Source organism: Ambystoma mexicanum, chromosome 12 (genome assembly GCF_040938575.1).
Source record: "Ambystoma mexicanum isolate Mex_15411 chromosome 12, UKY_AmexF1_1, whole genome shotgun sequence".
NCBI lineage: Eukaryota > Metazoa > Chordata > Amphibia > Caudata > Ambystomatidae > Ambystoma > Ambystoma mexicanum.
The window spans coordinates 437,193,696-437,215,984 of record NC_090936.1 but is presented as its reverse complement, the minus strand read 5'-3'; the positions used below and the strand labels follow the sequence as shown (position 1 = coordinate 437,215,984).

Sequence of the window (22,289 nt, the reverse complement as noted above, 5' to 3'; positions counted from 1 at the left end):
TATCCTCCAGTTAATACAAAATGTCCCGCAGAAATGCTGCAATAAATAAAGGTTTGTGCCACAAAATTTGCCATTTCATGCCGCAAAATCCTGGAAGGTCTGACTAGAGTTGGCTCCATCTGGGTAAAGGGGGCTCCCACTGCCACATTGCCATGCATCAGCCGCCAGCAAAGATGAAGGGAGGAGGAGCAGGGGTATTTGGATCCTGTCTGACTGAGACCCCGTCTCCTTGCGCTAATTGGCAGCCAGGTGGAGCTGGAGGCGCCACATCATGAGGTGGGTGTGCTGGACCGTGAGCACGCAAGATGCCATCAGTCCCAAAATGTTCTGAAGCACCATGCCGAACTGGATGAGTTGGCCAGAAAGTCCCCATTCGCTTTCCGGAGGCGAAAGACGCTTCTTGGGCATGAGAAAAACCTGCTTCAGCGCCGTGACCCAGCACACTCCAAAGAACACCAGATCCTGAGTGGGAGTCAGCTGCAACTTCCGCATTTAGGGAAAAGCGCAGCTGGTGAAAAACATCTGCCAGCTGTTTGCAGGAATGCACCGCCCCCTTTGGGAGAGCGGGCCTTCACCAGCCAGCCATCCTGATATGGGTAGAGAGATGGCTCTCCAGGAGGAGGAGACCAGCCACCACACTCATCAGCTTTGTGAACACATGAGGAACCGAATTGAGGCCGAAAGACAGCACATTGGACTGGAAATGGTATGATATAATCGTGAACCACAGAAAGGTCCAATGCGGCTCGTAGATGGGGACATGGAGGAATGCATCCTTGAAGTCTAGGGAGCACATCCAGTCCCCTGCACACAGAGACTTTGCTATGTGCACAGGAGTAATCATCTTGAAGTGTTTTAGCGGTAAGGACAAGTTGAGAAATGACCAGTCTAGGAGTACCCCCCTCAGGCCCGCTTGGTTCTTAGTTACTGCAAAAATCCTGGAGTAGAAGCCAGAGCTCAGGTCTGACTCAGAAACCGTTTCCACCACCTGCATCTCCAAAAGGGAAAGGATCTCCTGTAAAAGGTCCAGGGACTATATCTGAAGCAGAGGAGGAGAGGATGGTAGAGGAAGAGGAAGACTGAATCCCATGGAGACTATAGAAAGGATTCAAGGACTCTCAAAACAATACTTCCAGCGGTCCTGGAAGAGAGCCCGCTGCCCCCCTACTGGCAAGCTGTGTCCCCTGACTTATGTCACTGATTTTTGGCATCTGAGGTGGAATTGGAGGACGGGGAGTGGAAACAAACGCAGTAAATCCTCTACTGCTTCCTCCTGTGGTCACTGGGCGACCTGTCAGGCCTCCGTGCATCATGGTTTTTGAAACACAATGAAGCCGGTAAAAGCGCAGGGTATGAAGTCAGTCTGGCCCTGAGATTGAGGGAAGGACTTTTGCCCTGGCTTAGTCAGTATAGCCAAGGACTTAAGATCTGAGCCTTTAAATTAAGATTTTGGATTCTCTCTCGCACATCAGAAGAAAATTTCATGGTATGCAACCACGCCATCCGTCTCTTCTCGACCCCCAGGCACAGCACTCTTCTGGCTGCGTCGATGTGGGAGGCCAATGACTTCATGAGGTCCTGTGTAACTGCCTGGCCGGCCACCATGTTAGATTTAAAGGAGGCCCGACTCTCCGGAGGGAGGTCAGGCAGAAACTGCCCAAGCTCTCGCCACAGTTTCTGGTTCACAGCGGCTAGGAGAGTGTCAGCACTAGCCTGCTGGAAATGCAGCCCAGAGATGACAAAGCAACGTTTGCTGAGACTCAAGGGCTTTGTCCTCTTTGGACCGACAACTGGTGGCAGCCATTGTAGAGGAAGACGACAAAGACAATGGTTTCGAATACAAGGAGGCTGCTGCCACAACTAAAGATTGTGGCTGGGGGTGGTGTAGCCATAAGGCTGCAAGCGGTAGATGTAACCATGCAGAGACCAACCGCCTATACCATAAAAAAGAAAGGGGTTTGTAAGAACCACGTACACGCAGGTGTTGGACATTAGATATTTTGACAAATTGAGTTGTGTACATGAAGCCAAAAGATTGAGAAGTCTTGTCACTTCGGTTGCGTTCAAGTGATGCTTTATTAACATACAAAGTGCTAACACGTGTTTCCACCCTACACAGGGCTTTATCAAGGCGCTGGTGGTTCAAACATGGCGCAGTGTACATTGCTTGCATGGGAAAACCTGAGATATGGTGAGTGATGACCAATTTGCCATTGTGGCGGAAACAATTTCATTACGTGACATGGGCGCATTGATGTTCATGGGGCATGTAAATGAAGGTGATGTATGGTAGGCATAGTGGTTAGTACAGTCACATTGGTTATATTGTTAACACACAGACATTGCACAATATACAGTTATATCAAAGCATGGTGGGACAGAAAATGCACCAAGTGGGGAAAAAAGGAGGAAAAACAAAAACGCAGAGGGCGAAGGGTAAGTAGTATCTTGCAACTGGATACAGTATAGGGTTGCTTGAGGCCCATTGGGATGGGGCCTCTGAATTATATCTAACCGGGCTGTATGAGATTCTAAGTATTTAAGTTGGGTGAGGAGCTCCAGATTGGTGGTTCCGCTGATTAGCAAGCTGTGGGAGAAGAAGATTGAAGTATATAGTTGTTAGAGGGTCCTCTCTGGCCCAATATAGGGTTTCTTTAAAATTATATTAAACAATGTGTAACAAGTGGTTAAAACTGCAGTCTAAATGAGGTTTAAGGCGGGGCGTGGGGGTCCAATTGTCGAGGTCACCTGGCACGTTATGGTGCAAAGAGGGACAGTGGCTGTGCACGATGTATTGTCCCAATTGGTGAGCAAGATAAATTAGGGAGGGAAATGGCCCCGAGTGGCAAGCGTGTGTTGTGGGTAGTGCTAGCGGGATGGTTTTTTTTTCCTTTTTGGTTTAAGTGGTGCGCCGTTTGCCCCGTGGTGAGAGAAGTCCAAGGTCACTGATCTAGAAGGGAGGCAGATGGGGGCCCGGGCGGGTCATATGCTTGGTCAGGTTATACAAAGCTGGTAGGCTGGAATCAACAAACCAGAAGGAGAAGAAATACTCCGACGGATAGCTCCAGTGGAGAGAGCATGGTGTGATGGCCAGGCGAGTCAAGGAAGGTCTGGTGTGCCTGGGTAGCCATGTTAATGTTGGCCTTATGTGATTAAGTGATCGAGAAGAGGGCAATGTCACAAGTGGCCCGTTTGTGAGGCGTTCTGAGGGGGGAGCCCCACCCTTATGGTGTCAGATAGGGTTTGGGCTGAAGAGAGGTCTGTGAACAGTGTTAGGGATAGAAATGAAGGGGTACCAGCTGCCGAGCACACTTATCGAAAAGCCTAACGAGGCCTCTGCAATCAAGATGAGTGATCACAGTGATCTTTCGATTCAGATCACCATCTTGAGTTGCAGGTTTTGTAACATATACTGAGTATGCTGATAGGGCTGTTGTAAACTGTGATTGGTTGGGTGTGAGGCGAGCCCCTGAACAATTGTTTGGTGTGTTGTAGGTCGGGCTGGGAGTGCCAGATCATGAAAGTTAAAGAAATGTGAGGCAATTACAGACCAGAGTCTCTTGAATTAGCACCCACGTGGTGCCGGTTTTCCCTCTGCAGCTGGTTCCCCCTTAACACTTTTTACAGTTCTTTACATAGTTCATTAAACTTGGTTCAAACTTGCCACTTTGCACTTCTAATTCAACACAGCCCGGTTCTCATCGATTGTCTCCTCGACTCACCGGCTGTGTTGAACCAACTAGCTTTTCTTCTTTATTGGAGTCAAGGCCGGTACCAGAGTCGCGGAGCTTCCCTTGCTCCTGCTTATCGGCATAGGCTTGTCCCGTGTACCGTTGACATCTGCTACAAGACACTTTACTATTGTTTGCGGTCTTAGGCTCCCTTCCACAAAGGTTCTGCGAGTTTGGGACGAAAAGGGCAAGGTCACTTCTCTCCTCGCCACCCTATCGATTCCTGCCGCATTTCCCCCTCACTTGAACTGCTGAGCCTGCTTAGTCGTCTCGTCGTGCTGTTTTCCGTGCTCTCTGGCTCCACCTTTTATCCGTGTGGGGAAGGGAAAGGGTTGTCAGGTGTGTGCGATTCTGATCAATGGCCTCACCCCTGTATTGGCACAAGTGAGGTAAAAGGCTCTGGTGTTAGTCCGTTGTCCTTTGTTTTGTGCGAGAGTGTTTGTGTTGGAAAAGGGGAGGGGGCGGGCAGGCAGTGGTTTGGAAAGTCTAACAGAAGAGGAGGGGGGAAAAGGTGTCAAAGGAAGGGGGGGTACCGCGTCTCACCCATTGGTGTCCCACTCGCCGAGGCCCCCCCCATCCAGATGATCCTCCCTCACTGGTCCACCCCCAGGAACTGGATCCAATAGCGATGGCTGTGTCCTGGTCACCTGGATGACAGATCCCCGGGGACTAGCTAGGAGACACCTTCAGGTTTCTCACAGGTCCTGGAGACAAACTCTTTAAGATGACCTGGAGGAGAAGCGTGGAAGATCTCCCTCCAACATGAAAGAGGATTCTTTAAGGCCCAGGAATAAAGAGTGCTACAAGCCGCACACGCATTCCCAGCGGAGGTCGGGCCCCAGGCACTCAAGACAGAGGGCATGGAGGTCTGAGGCCGGGAACTAGCAATCACCAGATGCGCATCTCGTGAAGCCTCATGCAGCCGACATGCACCGGGGGAAGCGAGGCACCCAAGGGAGGTGAAGAAGATTAAAAAACACAAGAATGGTGAGCAAGCAGAAATTTTAAAAAGTCTCTCCATCTAGATGCCAGGTCCGACACCGTCCGTGCAGACAAAGGAACTGAGGAGAGGTGCCGGAGGTCCGGCCTCTGGGGTGTTGCCATGCTCGGGGCCACGCCATGCGCACTGGACTAAATTTTAAGGGGAAGCTCAATTTTTCACTGCCAAAGGTTCCAGTACCGTCCCCATGTTGGGGGACGCCCACAAGGATGGAGCAGGCGGGACGTATGAGTAAAACGGAGTGGACTGACCATAGCTTATAAATCATAAGTTACTTCCCTAAATGACTAACGTACTCTTAGTCCATAGTCTCCTTTCCTCCGCACTATTCTGTATGGGGCATCCCCCCGCTAGGGACAGGAAATCGAATCGTTTTAACCAGAAATTAATGTCTTCCCCTTTAAATTTAGATGCGCGTGGGGGCGCTGCTCTGTGAGCGTGTGATTCCCCTGACTCAGACCACCCATGCCACTCCTCAGTGCCCTTTGACGTGTCGACAATATTATGATTGCCTAATGACACTAGATGTTACGGGGGAGGATGATGAGACGCAAGGAGAAATGGGGACTGGGGACTATGGACTAGGAGTACTTTAGTCACTACGGTGAGTAACTTATAATTACTCCTACGTCCCATCTCCCCTTTCCTCCAAACTGTATGGGCGATTACAATTGAATGCTGCCCAGGGCAGTAGAGTTGCCCCTCTAAGAAAATAAGTTCTTCAAAACTGCCTGGCCGAATGCTGCATTCAACCTGAAGATGGCATCCCAGCAGTAGTGTTTGCAAAAGGCTGAGGGGGTAGCCCATGTAGCCACTTTGCTGATCGTCTGCCATGGGACTTGTCTTTGGAAAGCCACAGCCATGTCCTTGGCTCTGATGGCGTGGGTATGCATGTTTGCTGGCAGCCGCTTGTGCTGCCCCTCATACGCCTCCTTGACGGCCATAACCATCCACATTGCTATGGAAGCCTTTGAGGCTTCACCGCCTGGTTTTGTACCGCCAAATGTGATGAACAAGGGGTCCAATTTACAGAAGCTCTTAGTCCTGTCCAGGTAAAATCTTAGAGCACGCCCGTCATCTAGACAGTGCCTTCTGCGCCTCATCCCCTAGGTCTGCAAAGAATGTTGGGAGTACTATCTCCTCGTTCAGGTGAAAGGAGGAAACTACCTTAGGGAGGAAGGCATGGTCCATTCTAAGCACCAACTTGTCCCAATGAAATGTTGCATAGGGCTCAGAGGCCACCAGGGCCTGAATTTCGCTGATCCGGTGAACCAATGTAAGGCCCACTAGTGGGGCCAACTTAATGGCAACCATCCTGATGTCTGACGCCATGTGCGCGAATGGTTTGTGCGCCGGGGCGCCCAGCACCACGTTAAGGTCCCAGACCGGATGTGGACATTTGGCCAGCGGATATAATCTGGTTAGACCCGCAAGGTGCCTCTTAACAACCGGATTGGAGGACGAAAAGATGTCATGATCAGAGTTCTTGCAGGCCCCTATGGCCGCAAGATATGTATGACAGGTGTCTACCTGCACACCTGAATGAGCCAGATGCGCTGAGAAAGACAGACCATCGTCCAACGTGCATGTCAGTGGATCAATCTTCTTTGTCTCTGTCCAGTGACAGAAACTGGTCCACTTGCTCCTGTACTGAGTCCTGGTGGAGTCGCTTCTAGCCCCCTGTACGATAACCAGATTATCCCGTGACAGGTGAAAGTGCTTTGGGTAACTTCTGCTTAGCGGGGTGAACCACAGTGCCCCCTTGCTGGGAGAGTAAGTGGGCTGGGCCCACCGGGAGGTGTACCAGGGGCTGATCCCCCCCCCCCCCAGACGGAGACGCTCCGAGAACCAGGGCCCTGCTGGCCACCATGACGCTATCGAGATGAGACAAAGGTTCTGTGACTCCCTGACCCTGCGAACCAGGGGAGTGGGGAGAAAGGCCTACGTGTTCATGTTGTTCCATGGAATTTGCAATGCGTCGCCCAGGGAACCTAGGAAGTAACCTGGGGACATCTCCTGTTGGCCCTGGTAGCGAAAAGGTCCACCTGTGGGTGGCCCCATCTGCTGAAGATCCCCCGGAGGACTTCCTCCTTCAACTGCCACTCGTACTTGTCCATGCCCAGCCTGCTGAGCCTCTCTGCCTCCAGGTTGGATTCCTCAGGAAGGAGGACTGCTAACAAGTGTATTTTTTTCGACAGTGCCCACTCCCAGATGTGAATCGAAAGACTGTAGAGAGGCAGGGACCTAGTACCGCCCTGCTTGTTGATGTAATACATGCAGGTGGAGCCGTTTGTTTTGATGCAGACTGACTTGCTGCTGATCATGGGGAGAAAAGCTTTGAGAGAAAGCTAGATGGCCCTCATCTCTAGCCAGTTGATGTGTTAAAGCTGCTCCTGATGTGCTCCTACTCAATGGACAATGTGGTTGTCCAGGGTAGCCCCCCCCATCCCTCTAGGGACAAGTCTGTGGTAATGGTGGTCTGTGGCAACGGCTGACAGAATGGCCTGCCTACCAGCAGATTGGTTTCTGTACCCCACCAGACTAAGTCCTGGTGGAGATGCTGTGGTATGCTGACTGGCTCCGCCTGAGAGCCATTCCACTGATTCCAAGAAGCTTAGAAATGAAGCTGCAGCCTCCTCATCTTGAGCCTTGTATGTGGCACTCCGAGGAGACATGCCGCCATTATTCCCAGCAGGTGTTGGTACCACCAGGCTGAGGTTACTGCTCGGCTGAGGAAATGCCTGGTGGCCCTCTTGATTGCTGTGATCTTGTCTGTTGAGGGGAAGATCCCCATAGAAGACACAGAAGAACAAGTTACTTTCTTACCTGGTAACGTTCTTTCGATGGGAGGGTCCGACGACGTATTCCATATCTATGACAGGTAATGTCCACAGCTGTGCTGCTTCGGAAACTTTTTCGGCGTCTGCGTCCTGCGTCGATGACGTCGATGCGCCGCCGTCGAGGACCTCCTCCGACGTCCGACGTCATCCGATGTGATAAGTAGGACGCACGACGCCAGTAGCCTCAGTTGTAGTTTTTTCCCCCCGAACGTGTGACATTAGTCAACTGCCAGTCCGACACAAAGCCTTGCGGAACGTAAGCTGCAATCGCAACAGAAATTCTGCAGCGGGGAAGGCAGGGTGGGAGCGATATGGAATACGTCGTCGGACCCTCCCATCGAAAGAACGTTACCAGGTAAGAAAGTAACTTGTTCTTCGAGGGGATTGGGTCCTCCGACGTATTCCATATCTATGACAGACTCCCAAAGCAGTACCAAATCAAGGAGGAGGGAAAGAATTTAGAAACAAAATTTAGAATAGCCAATCAAATAGCAGAGCAAAGGACCGCCTTGCCAAAGGCCAGATCCTGCCCTCCGATGGAATCGAGGGAATAATGCCGTACAAATGTATGTACTGAAGCCCAGGTGGCAGCATCACAGATGTTGCGAATAGGAACACCCCTCTGCAGGGCAGTAGATGCAGCCACGCCCCTGGTAGAATGGGCCCGCAAGCCAGCCGGTGGGTCCTTACCCGCCAAGCGGTAACACTCCGAGATGGCCAAAATAATCCAGCGCGACAAAGTCTGTTTCGTCACAGCTTGCCCCAAGCGCTTACCAGCGTAACCAATAAAGAGTTGATCGTCCACTCTGACCCGGGACATGCGAGAAACATAAAAGCTCAAAGCTCTCCTAGGATCAAGCCTATGGAGCCTCTCCTCTTCCTTACCAGGATGCGGAGGAGGATAGAATGCCGGAAGAACAATCTTCTGGGCCAAATGAAATTCCGTCACTACCTTTGGAAGAAAAGAAGGACGAACTCGAAGGACGTCCTTGTGAAATACAGTGAAGGGTGGCTTAACAGAAAGTGCCTGTAACTCACTCACTCTGCGAGCGGAAGTAACCGCAACTAAAAACACAGTTTTCAAAGACAACAGCCTCAAAGGGCAAGAATGTAAAGGCTCAAACGGAGCACCCATAAGAAACCTAAGAACAAGGTTTAAATCCCAACCGGGCACCAGGAAAGGCGACGGAGGGAACACATTAGTGAGCCCTTTTAGAAACTGTGAAATCAAAGGGATTTTAAAGTAAGAACATTCTTCAGATGAGCGCTTAAAGATGGACAGCGCCGCCAGGTAACCTTTAATGGTACCCACTTGCAAGCCCCTGTGGGCCAAAGAAAGCAAAAAGGACAGAACCATGGGGATGTCACATGCAAAAGGATCCACATTCTGAACTCTGCACCAGTCGCAGAACTTACGCCAACGGCAACGGTACAGAGACTTAGTTGCGGGCCTTCGGGCCGAAAGCAACACCTCCATCACGTCTTCAGGGAGGTCCCAATCCTTATACCTCAACCTTTCAGAAGCCAAGCGTGAAGGTTGAGGGATCCGACCTCTGGATGGAGAACCTGACCCCCCTCCCGTGAGAGCAGATCGTCTCGGTAGGGAAGACGACGTGGAGGGCAGATGGACAAGTCGAGAAGGTCCGGGTACCACGTCCTCCGAGCCCACGCCGGAGCAATGAGGATCATCCGGGAACCGAACTTCCGTAACCTCCGCAGCACTTGCGGGATGACGGGGACTGGAGGAAACGCGTACAGCAGCGGGAATGACCACTCCACCACAAACGCGTCTCCTAAGGCTCCTTTCGGAGGAAATTCCCGCGAGCAAAACCTCTCGCACTTCCGGTTGACACTGGAGGCGAAGAGATCCACTTGAGGGGTCCCCCAAAGGGCGAAGATCTCCAGGAGAATCTCCTGAGCCAACTCCCACTCGTGAGAGATCGCGCTCTGCCTGCTCAGAGCGTCCGCCGTCACGTTTTCGTCTCCGGCCAGATGAACTGCCGAGATCGAAACTTCCTGCCGGATGGCCCAGAACTCGAGCTGCATCGCCTCCCTGCACAGAGGAAGTGACCCTGCCCCCCCCTTTATGTTGAGGTAGTGCATGGCCACAGTGTTGTCCGTCATGATCAGGACAGTCTTTCCTCGCACAGTCGGCAGAAAAGCCTTCAGGGCTAGCCTGACGGCCCTCAGCTCCAACAGATTGATATGGAGTCTGGACTCCGACGGAGACCAACGACCGCTGACTGTCAGCCCGTTGGCATGAGCTCCCCATCCCGTGAGGGATGCATCCGACACGATCGTCACCTCCGGCCAGGGTAGCCAAAATGGGGCCCCCTTCATCAAGTTGCCTTCGACGGCCCACCACAGAAGGTCCCGGGCGACCGAGGGCGGCACCTGAACCGGGTCCGACATCCTGCCGGAGGACTGCGACCATTGCGTCTTGAGTGCCCACCGCAAAGATCTCATCCGCAGGCGAGCCTCTGGCACCAGAAGAATGCAGGATGCCATGAGGCCGAGCAACCTCAAGAACTCGAACGCCGGGAGCGTCTGGGCATGCTGAAACTTGTGCACCATCTGCTGAATGTGAAGAGCCCTCACCTGGGGAGGAAAACACTGCCCCAGGGAAGTGTCGAGCACTGCTCCGATGTACTGGAGCCTCTGTGTTGGCGTCAAATGGGACTTCTTTAAATTGAGGGAGAAGCCCAGCCTGTGAAGGGAGTGGCAGGCGACGGACAGATGATCCAGGACTTGCTCGGGAGAGCTCCCCCTGATCAACCAATCGTCCAGGTAGGGGTAGACGTGAATCCCCCCTTGCCTGAGATGCGCTGCCACCACCACCATGAGCTTGGTGAAAACCCTCGGGGCGGAGGTCAAACCGAACGGCAGGACCCGAAACTGAAAGTGCGAGTCGCCAACCGCGAACCTCAGGTACTTCTTGTGCTTGGGATGGATCGGCACATGGAAGTAAGCATCCTTGAGGTCGAGTGACACCAACCAGTCCTGAAGCTGAAGGGCCTGGAGGACTTGAGAGAGAGTAACCATCTTGAACTTGTCCTTCCTGAGGAGTTTGTTCAAACCGCGCAAGTCCATGATGGGTCTCAATCCCCCGTCTTTCTTCGAAATCAAAAAATAAGGGGAATACCATCCCTTGTTCCTCTCCGCTACAGGCACCAGTTCTATGGCGCCTTTCTCCAGCAGGGCTTGAATTTCCTGCGCAAGGAGCGGATCCGGACACTTCAAAGAGAGGTTCCCCGGTGGATTGTCGCGAGGCCTGTGCCGAAAGGGAAGACAGTAGCCGTGGGTTATGATCTCCAGAACCCACACATCTGAAGTAATGGCACGCCACTCTACAAGATGCTGCGCCAGCCTTCCCCCAACCGGCGAACCATGGGACATGGCCTCATGACTGAGTAGGAGCGGCTGCGGCGTTACCTGAGGGCAAAGAGGCAACTGCCCGAGCGGCCTTGGCACCACGGGTACCCTGTCGACCACCTCTGGTACCCCTGCGTTGGCCCCTTTGACTGCCAGCTCCTCTTGCTTTACCAAAGGACGAGTAATAGCGAAAGGAGCCACCCCTCCACTGCTGTCCCCTAGGACGAAAAGGCGGAGGTTGGCGAACTGCAGCGCCCAACGACTTCGCTGCAGCTTTTGAGGTCTGCAACCTCTCAAGGCTCTCGTCAGCCTTGCTGCCAAAAAGATGTTCACCATCAAAGGGCATGTTGAGGAGCCGGGACTGCACATCAGGAGCAAACCCCGACTTCCGCAACCACGCAAACCTGCGTATCACGGTGCTCACCGCCATGGACCTACTGACGCATTCAGCTAAGTCCAAACCCGACTGAACGGACTCACACATGGCATCCTTACCATCCTGGACCATAGCAAGGAAACCATCCCGTTCGACCCCTTCGGGAATATGTTCAGCCGCTAACGCAACACAGTTCCACAGAGTGTGCGTGAAACGCGACAAGGCACAAATGGAGTTGGCCGCCTGAAGCGCCATACCACCAGAAGAAAACACCTTCTTCGCCCAGCCATCAAAACGTTTGTCGCCCTATCAGGAGGGATGGTAGGGTACGACGCCTGCTTTGCCGGGGCCGTGGCCGCCTGCACCACCAAACTTTCCGGAGTGGGGTGCCTGGTCAAGTAGCAGGGGTCGCCACTGGCTGGACGGTATTTTCGCGACAAGGATCTGCCCACTGCCGGGAGACTCTCCGGAGCAGTCCAAGCCGCCGCCACCCTACGCTGTAAAGCCATATGGAACGGCAGTACCGGGTCAGATGGGGGACCAACATCAAGGATGTCCGTCAGATCATCCTGCACAAACTCCCCTGGGGGAGCAGACCATCCCAGATACTCAGACACCCTAGCCATAAGGCGCCGGTATGAGGAATCGGCATGGGAGCCAGGCCCAGGCCGACCAAATTCCACCTCCGGAGAGGTGTCCAGTCCACTGGCATCATGCAGCGACTGCCTCAAATCGTCAAATTGACTATGGCCCGAGACAATGTCATCTGGCACCTGACTAGGAACCAGGCCATCCGAATCCTCATCCGCCTCTGAAATATAATCCAAGTGGTGGAAAGGCACCCGAGAGTGCCTGCTCTTAACCAGAGCCTTCCTAGGGGGAACACCCGAGACACGGGGCACCTCCGACACGAAAGGCGACGATGGCGTCGAGCGAATCGGCGCCGACGCCGAGAAAACCGGCAACGGCGCCGAGAGGATCGGCGTCGACGTCGAGGAAATCGGCGTCGACGTCAGATGCAGCGCCTCCAGTATCGGCGGCGTCGACACAGCCCTCGAAGCCGGAGCCCCGAGCGTGTCCCTCGACGACCTGACCGTCGACGGCTTCGACGACTTCCTCGGAGCCGGAGCCTCGAGAAAGCCTGTCGACGCCCTCGACGCCACAGACGTCGATGTCTTCCTCGAAGACATCACAGGTGCACACGGTCTCGATCGCGTCGAGGACCGGGACCTGGAACGGGTACGGCGAGAACGAGCCTCCTTGTCCGAACGGGACCTCTCCCGTGACTCGCGCCGACCACTCTTGCGAGCGGTGGCTCTCGACCTCACACGGCCGACCCCACTCGGGGGCGCGGACGGTTGAGTACCCTGCGACTCAAGAATCGCCAACATCTTCTTCCCGAAGGAAGCCCATTCCTCCGGCGTCGCACGGCTGGTGGGGTAACCGACGTGCCGGGCAGAGTCCTCTGAAGAGGACCTGGAAGGCGACCGGTGTCGGCGCTTCCGAGAATGCCTCGAAGAGGCTGAGGAGTGGCGAGACCGACTCCTAGAAGAAGACCGACGAGACTTCCGACGATGACGCGGAGAGTCACCCCTCGAATCATCCGTCGAAAGCCCCGCCGACTTCGACTTCCGGGGCTTGGACACCCGACCTACCGACAATTTCTTCTTACGTTCGCGTAAGGCCTTGGACGTGAGCGACAGGCAGTCGACACAGTCATCCGTGTCGTGGGCCTCCCCGAGGCACCAGAGGCAGGCATCGTGCGAGTCAGTCACCGACATCTTGGACCCACACTCCCCGCACTTCTTGAAGCCCGGACGCGGGGTTGAAGACGAAGTGGAAGTGGAAGACATCGACGAAGGAATATTCACAAACGAACAGGTTCGAAGAACCAGAAAGAACAGAACTCCAATGAGTCGAGGCTAGAACCGAGAAACACGAAGCAACACGTTCGCGGAAAAAACGGAACTGAGGCTACTGGCGTCGTGCGTCCTACTTATCACATCGGATGACGTCGGACGTCGGAGGAGGTCCTCGACGGCGGCGCATCGACGTCATCGACGCAGGACGCAGACGCCGAAAAAGTTTCCGAAGCAGCACAGCTGTGGACATTACCTGTCATAGATATGGAATACGTCGGAGGACCCAATCCCCTCGAAATGTCAGTCTGCGTAGGCAGTAACTGACGTCTTGAGATTGATAGAAAATCCCAGATTGTATAGTGTGTGCATCAGAGCGGAGGCCGTGCGATGTACTATATTCGGGGACCCCGCTCTGACCATCCAGTCTTCGAGGTATGGATAAATGTGGTGGCCCTCCGCCCTGAGTAGAGCTGCCACCACATTCATTAACCTTGTAAAGACCCTCAGGCTGAGTTGAGTCAGAGGGTAGAACTCTGTATTCAAAGTGAAAACCCATGTTCCTAAACCGGAGTAAGGACCGATGGAGTTCCCAATCGGGGCGTGCAGGTAAGCATCCTTCAGATCCAGGGAGCACATCCAGTCTCCTGCACTCAAAGTGTCCGCAATGAAGGCTGGAGTAACAATCTTGAACTTTTGGAGGGGAAGGGAAAGGTTCATGAAAGAAAGGTCCAACACCACTCTCAGGCCAGCCCTGTTCTTTTTGTGTATGGCGAATATCTGGGAATAAAAGTCCCTGCCTCGCTGTGAAGGTGGAACTTCCTCCACGGCCTGGCTCGCTACGAGCGCGTGGATTTCTGCCAACAGAGTTGCCGTCCCAATCTGTGGAGGGGAGGGGAGGGGAGGAAACAGAGGAATTGGTAGAATGGAGACATAACTTACTGAAAGCTCGACACCCAGTCACAGATCTCATGAACCATAGGAGTACTCAATATCTGAGGTCAGCCAAGGCCCAGTTGTCACGCCAGCTCAGGTGGGCACTATTCTTCACAGAGTACGACTTTGTTATCACATACAGTGTGGGGGTATGCAATGGCAAGGCCGACGCCCTGTCCCGTCTTGGAAAGGGGGAAGAGGCCTACGCTCCACCCAACCCAGTGGCCATCATTCCTGGAAACAGACCACTAGGTGTACTGACCACGCCCAGTACCTCACCCTTGGAAGAACTGTAAAGAGATGTACAACGGGCGATGACCAGACAAGAGTCACACGAATGGGTTGCTAAGGGAGATGGTCATACCGTACGAGATGGCTTACCCTATTTCCACGAACGATTATATCTGCCTACGGTCTTTTTACAAAAACAAATCATGACCGAATACCACAATACACTAGTGGAGGGACACCTTGGAATTACCAAAACGATGGCCAAGGTTAAACGGTTCCATTGGTGGCCTAAGTGGCGTCAAGACTTCACATAGCACATCCTAGCCTGTGAGGTTTGTGCTCGGAACAAGAGCCAAAAACAGAAATCTGCCTGTCTATTGCAGCCCCTGGAGGTTCCGCCTAAGCCTTGGCACACCATCTCTCTTGACTTTATCACCGACTTATCTCCCTGTAATGGCTATAACACCGTCCTGGTCGTCGTGGACCTGTTCTCCGAGATGGCTCATTTTATAGGCTTGAAGGGGCTTCCCACAGCATCCACTTTAGCTTAAGTTTTCTTGGAACAAATAGTAAGGCTACACGGTTTCCCTTCTGTCATCATATCCGACCGAGGCAGTCAATTAATTTCTAAGTTTTGGAGAAAGTGTTGTGAAGTAGCTAAAATCGACCTACGCCTGTCCTCGAGTCATCACCCGCAAACCAATGGGCAGACAGAACGGACCAATCAGACATTAGAACAATACCTATGATGCATGCTTCACCAGTCGGAACAAACGTGGATGGACATCCTATGGATTGCAGAATATGCTTACAACAATTTGACACACGCTTCCTCGAGACACAGTCCGTTTTATGCGCTTTATCGACGGCATCCACGGACCTCCAACTAAGATCCACCAGAGTCACTGGAGATGCCTGCGGTGGAATCCTTACATACTACAATCACCCAAACAATCAAGAAGGCGGCACTGGCGTAAGAGGGGGCCCCCCGCAGTGCAGGGGGCCCCACCACCACATGTCCTGGGATGGGGCCCCACTTGGAGTAAAATAAAATGAAAACAAAATGGAAAAAAATTATTGTTTTTTTTTACATTTCTTTTTGAATTCACTCTGCATTTATAAAGAAATTATTTCTGTAACAGAAATAAGCAATAATTTCTTTATGAAGGCAGAGTGAATACAAAAAGAAACTTTCTTTTGAAGTCCCGGGCTACTCCCACCCCATGAGACTAAGACCCTAGGATGGAAGCTTCCATGTCATGTGGTGGGGGCAGCCCTATGACTTCAAAAATAGTTTATTTTTGAAGTCACTCTGCCTTCATAAAGAAATTATTTCCGTTATGGTTCGGTCCTTAATGAAAATAATTTCTTTATGAAGTCAGAGTGATGTATTATGGCTCCCCGCAACCCTAAGACGTGTGCGCGTGTGCCTGTACGGTGAAAGTATGCACACTTAAATGTATGGGTATCTGCCTTAGTGTGCCTCTATGGTGAAAGGGTCACACAAATGTATGGATGGTTGGGTGTGTGTGTGTGTGTGTGTGTACGGTGAAAGGATGCACACTTAAATGTATGGGTATCTGCCTTAGTGTGCCTATATGGTGAAAGGGTGCACACTTAAATGTATGGATGGCTGGGTGTGCGTGTGTATATATGGTAATTGGTGTGTGTGCGCGTGTTCAGGGGCGCAACAGAACCTACATTTCAGGGGGCTAACCCTTCAAAAGTTTGGAGAGGCGCTAACCTCATGTGTGATGGGGGAGTAGCAAACTTATTTGTGTGGGGGCATCTAACTTCTTTACGCATTTTAATTAGACTATTCTAGTGCAGCCTCAATGTTATGAGCAATTAACTCTCTCCTTTAAGTCTGAAAGCACCCACTTATGGACTGCTGTGAGAATGACTGGTCTCCTGTTCCCTCTCTACCCTTCCAATCACTCCCCTGGCATGCAAGTAGTAAACCCACAACACAATTTCAATTGCCTGCAAAATTTGGCATTTGATGCAGGTACTAACAGTGAAATGCTGTACGTTAGTAATTGCTGGGCTGGGCCCTTGTTAACAGCGAAACCCAGATGCCGTTTAACATCTGTGTCCTTTTCTGTCCGGCAACTGCTCTGTAGGTCAGCCAGGTCAAGTCAACATAGCCCACAATTTCAGGGGTGGTGGGGGTGGGGGGGTAGTGCTGAAGCCCATTAAGCTCAATGGTGTTGTACCACTACTTGTGTTTAATACCTTGATTACTTACTGGTAATCTGCATTACTCCTAGCACTATTCTTCCTCATTCCAGTACTTGTGTATGAGGCAGTATGCCTCATACACAAGTACTGGGATGAGGTAGAGGTACATGAAGGTAATGCCTGACTTGGCTACCTGCAATCTTCATTACTCCTAGTCCCACTCTTCCTCATCCCAGTGCTTATCTATGAGGCAAGGAGCCTCATACGTAAGCACTGGGACAAGGAAGAGGGACGTGAAGGTAATTCTGGGCAAATGAGCTGATTTTGGAGGTTGGGGTAGGGGATGTGAGGGAGAGGGCATGTGTGGGGGGCAGGATAGTGCAATAAATCATAATGGTTGTCCATGGCCATGCTAAGCAGGCATGACATGTGGTATTAGTGGCTAGAGAGGCATTTTGGTGTAGCCAGTCTAGTAATTCCTCAGTTTGGTATGCCTTTTTTTAACTGGGCATTTCTGATAAAGCACTCCTGCTAAGTGTAATGACCTGGCTAGACTGGCATTTGGGTTCTGCCAGTCTAGCCGTTTCTTACTGTGACATTGTATATTTTTCTGGGCATCTGTGATAAAATTGTGAAATGATATGATAAGTCATATATAACATGCCTGTACACAAATGTTTATGCACGCAAACAAGGGAAGGAAAACAGAGGGAGGATAAGACAAATTATCTTACTAGGCCCTGAGTCATTCAGAACGTGCAAGTGCGAGAAGTGCAAGTGGAAAGGGAGGGGGGAAGTCCAAGGGAGAGGGGAGGGGACAACGGAGCAGCAATGCTCTGAGTAAGTGCAGAGCGGGTCTAGTTAGTGCAAGGAGAACAAAGGGCTGTAGGGTTACAGTAAAAGCCCCTAACTGCATGGTAGGCCCAGTGGCAGTGCAAGGGTGACTGATCATGAAAGAGCCTGGACTCAGTGAGACTGAGGGTAGCCAAGCAACCAGTTGGTACAGCAGACAGGTAGGTCGGCAGGGGAGGGAGGGAGAGAGAAAGAAGAGAAGAGAAGAGGAACGTTTTGAGCAGCTTCCGGAACTTCACGTTGTCCAGCTCATTTGGGAGGGGCAGGGAGGCCATTCCAGAGTGAGGCACCTGCAGAGGAGCGCGATCTACCCCCCAGTCTCTGCCTGGAGAAGCATCTAACCCATAGGGCTCAAGAAGGAAGGTATTTTGGATGAGAGTGTTGGATGTAGTGCAGCCCCAGAAAGCCTTGTGGACAATGCAAAGGGACTTGAACTTGATCCTTGCAGCCACCGGGAGCCAGTGGAGACATTTCATGGCTGGAGAGATACAATCCTTGGGCTTGGGGCCAAGGATAAGTCTTGCAGTCCTGTTCTGGATTAGTTGCAGAGGGTGGACAGTAGAGGAAGGCAGATTGAGAAAGTGGCTGTTGCAGTAGTCCAGCCTAGAGAGAACCAGGACTCTGGAGACAGTGAGCTTCTGGGGGAAAATGAGAAAGGAAGAGTGCCTTTGAGGAGGTGCAGCTGGTAGTGGGACTTCTTGGTGACATCCAAGATGTGAGGAGAGGAAGAGAGAGTGGAGTTGAAGATGACACCAGGAATGAGCAAGAGAGGAGAGGAGGCTGAGGGGAGCCTGAAGGAAAGTTTAGTGTCATCTGCATAACACTGAAAATTAGAGGAAAATGTTGAGATCAGGGTGGCCAAAGGGGCCAAGTAGAGGTTGAAAACCAGGGTGAGAGGATAGAGGCCTGGGGAACGCCACATGTAGAGAGAGGTGGCAGAGAGAAAGGGACCAAATTGGAACTGGGAGGGGCGTTCCAAGAGGAAGGAGGTCAGCCACTCCCGGGCCTGATCCATGATGCCCAGGTTCTTACAGAGTCGATTGATCAGGATGGCGTGGTTGACCGTGTCGAAAGCAGAGGAAAGTTCAAGGAGGATGAGGAAAGAAGGAATGCTGGAATCAAGGTTAGAGATCAGATCTTCACAGGTGTTCAGGAGAGCAGTTTCCCTGCCTCTGGCAGCTCTTAAGCCAGACTGATGGTCATGGAGACAACCAACAGTTTCAGTGTGGAGAGTAAGCTGGGAGATGGACAGCTTTTCCAAGAGTTTGGGAGAGGGGAAAGTTCCAGTGGCAAAAGAATGATTACAGAAATCGGCCAAGGCTGGAGCAAGGGTGTCAATATGGTCCTTGATGGTTCTGGATGAGTGGGCGAGCACCTGTTTCGATGACACATCCATAGATGGGACTTGTCTAGAAAGCTTGTCAGGTGCTAGAGAGAAAGAGGAGAAAGGAGGAGGGAGAGATGGCCAAAGGGGGACAGAGAGAGGAAGAGGGAGAGGAGATAGTGGACAGGATTTCCTGAGTTTCAGCGGAGAAGCCAAAGGCTAAAGCCGTACGGAGGGCCTGTCGAGGGAACAGGAGAGGTATAGACCGCAACAGGATTGGCCAGTTCCTTGCAGATTTTAAATAGTTTTGCTGTGTTGTTAGAGGCCACAGAGACGCGGGTTTGAGTGTGTGCTCTCTTATGAGTGTTATTGCTTCGACTAGCATTTTTGTGCAACCAGTCTAGGTATGTCTAAATGTGGCCTGGCATGCTTTACTGTAATGTTATTCCGTGTCTACACTGGTCTACATTGTGCAGCCAGTTGGACATGTTTTCATTGTGGCATGCATATTTAATAGGAAAGCATTAATGTTCCTGTGCACTGTTGGTGAATTGCATGTATTGGATTGGTGTTACCCTACAAAACAATAGCAAACACTGTGGCTTTTTAGACAATTTTTCTCAGAAAGTGTGCTGTATATTGCATTAAAACACATTTATATCTTTCTCCTAGTGCAGTGTGCGGCATACCCCTTCAACAGCACATTCATGCGTTTTGCGCAAGCATGGTAATCTAGGCCGGCCCAGAGTGTGGCGCGACCCGTGATTTTTTGCTGAGATGGGGGGGCCCGCTCAGCATGGCTCGCAGGGGGGCCCCCAGATCTTGTGTTACGCCACTGGAAGGCGGCCGTGCAACTCGCCACAGCTAAAGAGGCCCACAAGATCAATGCTCACCATCATCGTCGAGATGCTCCTGAGTATCATGTGGGAGATGCTGTTTGGTTGGCCACTAAACATATAGCCTTGAAAGGGTTTCGCAAATTCCACCCTAGATACGTAGGTCATTATACCTTCAAGAAAATAATCAACCCAGTTGCTGTTAGACTATCCTTACCCTCAAACATACGAATCCACCTGGTTTTCCACGTATCCTTAGTGAAACCAGTATCGCCCGGTATCCGTGTAAGGACACCTTCGATTCCAATACAAGTGGAGGGAGAAACCGAATACGAAGTCAAGAACATACTAGAGTCCAAAATAGTTCGCAAAACCCTATTTTACTTAGTAGATTGGAAAGGCTATGGACCACAAGACAGAACATGGGAACCCAGCTATAACATCCATGCACCACGCTTGATAGCTAGGTTCCATTAGAATTACATAAACAAGCCCGGACCCAATGCAGCATCCTTGAGGGGGGCTTTGAGGGGTGTGCTGTCATGAACAGAGTGTTCAAAAAGTACTATATTTGTAGCCTTATACTTCAAATATGTTCTTACAATAATTCACTTAGGGTGCGCTCGCACCATATGAAATATATACATAAGGAAAATACATATCTGAAAGACAGCAATGCTTTCTGTGTATGAAGACAATCAGTAAGGTTATCAACAGACTCTTATTGTTCTGCTGTTTTTTTCATTAATGTACTTTCTCTGGATATGCTCATATTTGTATTCGCATTACTTTCTTTAGGGTGCAGTCACATCATGTAGTAGTTATACATATGGAAGTAGTGGGTTTGGAGCAGAGCAATCATTTCTGTCCATAAAGATAATCAGTTAGGTTATGAACACTTTCTGGTAGTACTGCTGCTTTTTTGCACTTATGGCCACCCACAACTGTTATCCCAGGAGGGGAGGGTGCCCCTGGGTACACTCAAGTATGGGAAATCTGCCCTAAAAGTACGAGAGACATACGCACAGGCATGGCACGCCTGGCATAGTAGCAGACCATGGTCACACACAACAGAGGATTAAGCACACACTCGAACGAATAGCCAGACATTGCGGGGTTACGTTTATTATAGTGGGGATCCATGGGAGTTCTGCTGGCTGCTGGGTGTGGTTGGCTATTTAAGCCACGCCCCAGCCTTTTCCCCTCGCTTCGCGTTGTAACTGCTAAAGCAGTCAAAACGCTTACCGACGTTCGCCCTGCAAAGAAAGGAGCCAGCACGTGGAGGCCACTAGATCTGCCCCCGCATCCTGGTTTATCTCCGGCAGCGTCGTCTTCGTATCCCTGCATTCACGCGACTGGTGGGCAGCATCCCCGTCTTCACATCTCTCTGCCTGTACGCAACCAGTGGACAGCACCCGACACCTGCAAGAAACCCTACATTAGTAAGTGGCGCGCATACCTCAGCATATGAAGGAAAACAGAACATTCGGCAGCGCGCATACTTTACAACAGAACACATAACAGAACTCACCGTGGACCAAGACCGAGCAGCTGATTCAGCTCCAGGAGTGAAAGCAACTCCGACATCTGCAAGTAAAAACACAGCACACAAGCCAAGCAAGCAACGTGCACTCTTTTATAGCGGAGTGAATTAACTCCCTTTATTTTCTCTTTACCGCGTCGGCAGCCTCCAAGGAAGGATCGCCCACTTATAACTTTGGACACATGTAGTCCTGGTCCCCGTGAAGCTACGCGGACTTTTGACACAACCAAATTACTTACAAAAGTGCTTACTGCACGAAGTGCACTTCCGAGTCCCAGCTCACATCACCCCTCTCCTCAGGGCCACAAACAACACTATTTCATCAGCCCTCAGCAGAGAGAAGAAGCTATAGCAGCATCCAGCCACAGCAGGACTGGGTTGGAGTACCAGGGAAAAAAACTGGTGGAGTGCAGCAACAGCGCCCCTGCAGAGAATAGCAGGAAGGAGAGCACACTTTCATTTACACACAGGTGAGTTAGCACCATATACTTTTCCAGGGGATCACAGGGGAGACGGGAGGGAAAGTAAGAGGGCCATTGGGAGTATAGAAACACAGGTTCATGCTTATCCCTCCATCCTAGGTACTGTCCCGGGTCCCAACAACCAGCAGAACAAACCACGTCCTCAGCCTGAGGTTCCAGACGCTCCTGCAGAGACAAGGTAAGCGTTACACCCATCTCCTTTGAATGTCTTCTTGGGTCGGCAATCTATAAACCATTATATGTTCCCCTCTTGAGCTTGCAGATCAGGATTCCAAACCTATCTCTTTGTCTAACAAGCCTGAAGGAATTCCCTTAGCCCATTATGTGTTACCTACACCACTCCCCTCTCACCACAGTTCTGCACTTCTCAACCTACTCTCCAACTCTATGGCCAGGAATTTGCATAACGACGACTCAAGTCCTTACTCCAGCATGCACACCAAAGTGGCAGGCTCTAGAGAGGGGGAAGGGAAAGATGGAAGACACTTGCACATATTCCAGACAGACATTGGATGAGCAGCCAGGGTTCGTCTCATTGGCTTCCATGCCTTTCCACATCCTTTACTGAAGTCCAAAAGCCTGGATTCAAGCCTGGACTGGTACATAGGTTCCCCAATGGAATTCCTAATAAGAACCACCATCTTGGCCTCGGTTTGGGCCCCCACCATGCTATACTTTAATTGTGTATAAGGTTACATAGAAGTGACTTGTGATATTACTTAAAAT

General features: G+C 51.4%; 1 protein-coding gene across 8 annotated transcripts in view; it reads right to left on the bottom strand.

Moving 5' to 3' along the window:
• ERC1 (ELKS/RAB6-interacting/CAST family member 1) overlaps positions 1-22,289 on the bottom strand; it is a 2,866,486-nt gene that overhangs the window by 1,455,416 nt on the left and 1,388,781 nt on the right. The window lies entirely within an intron of this gene.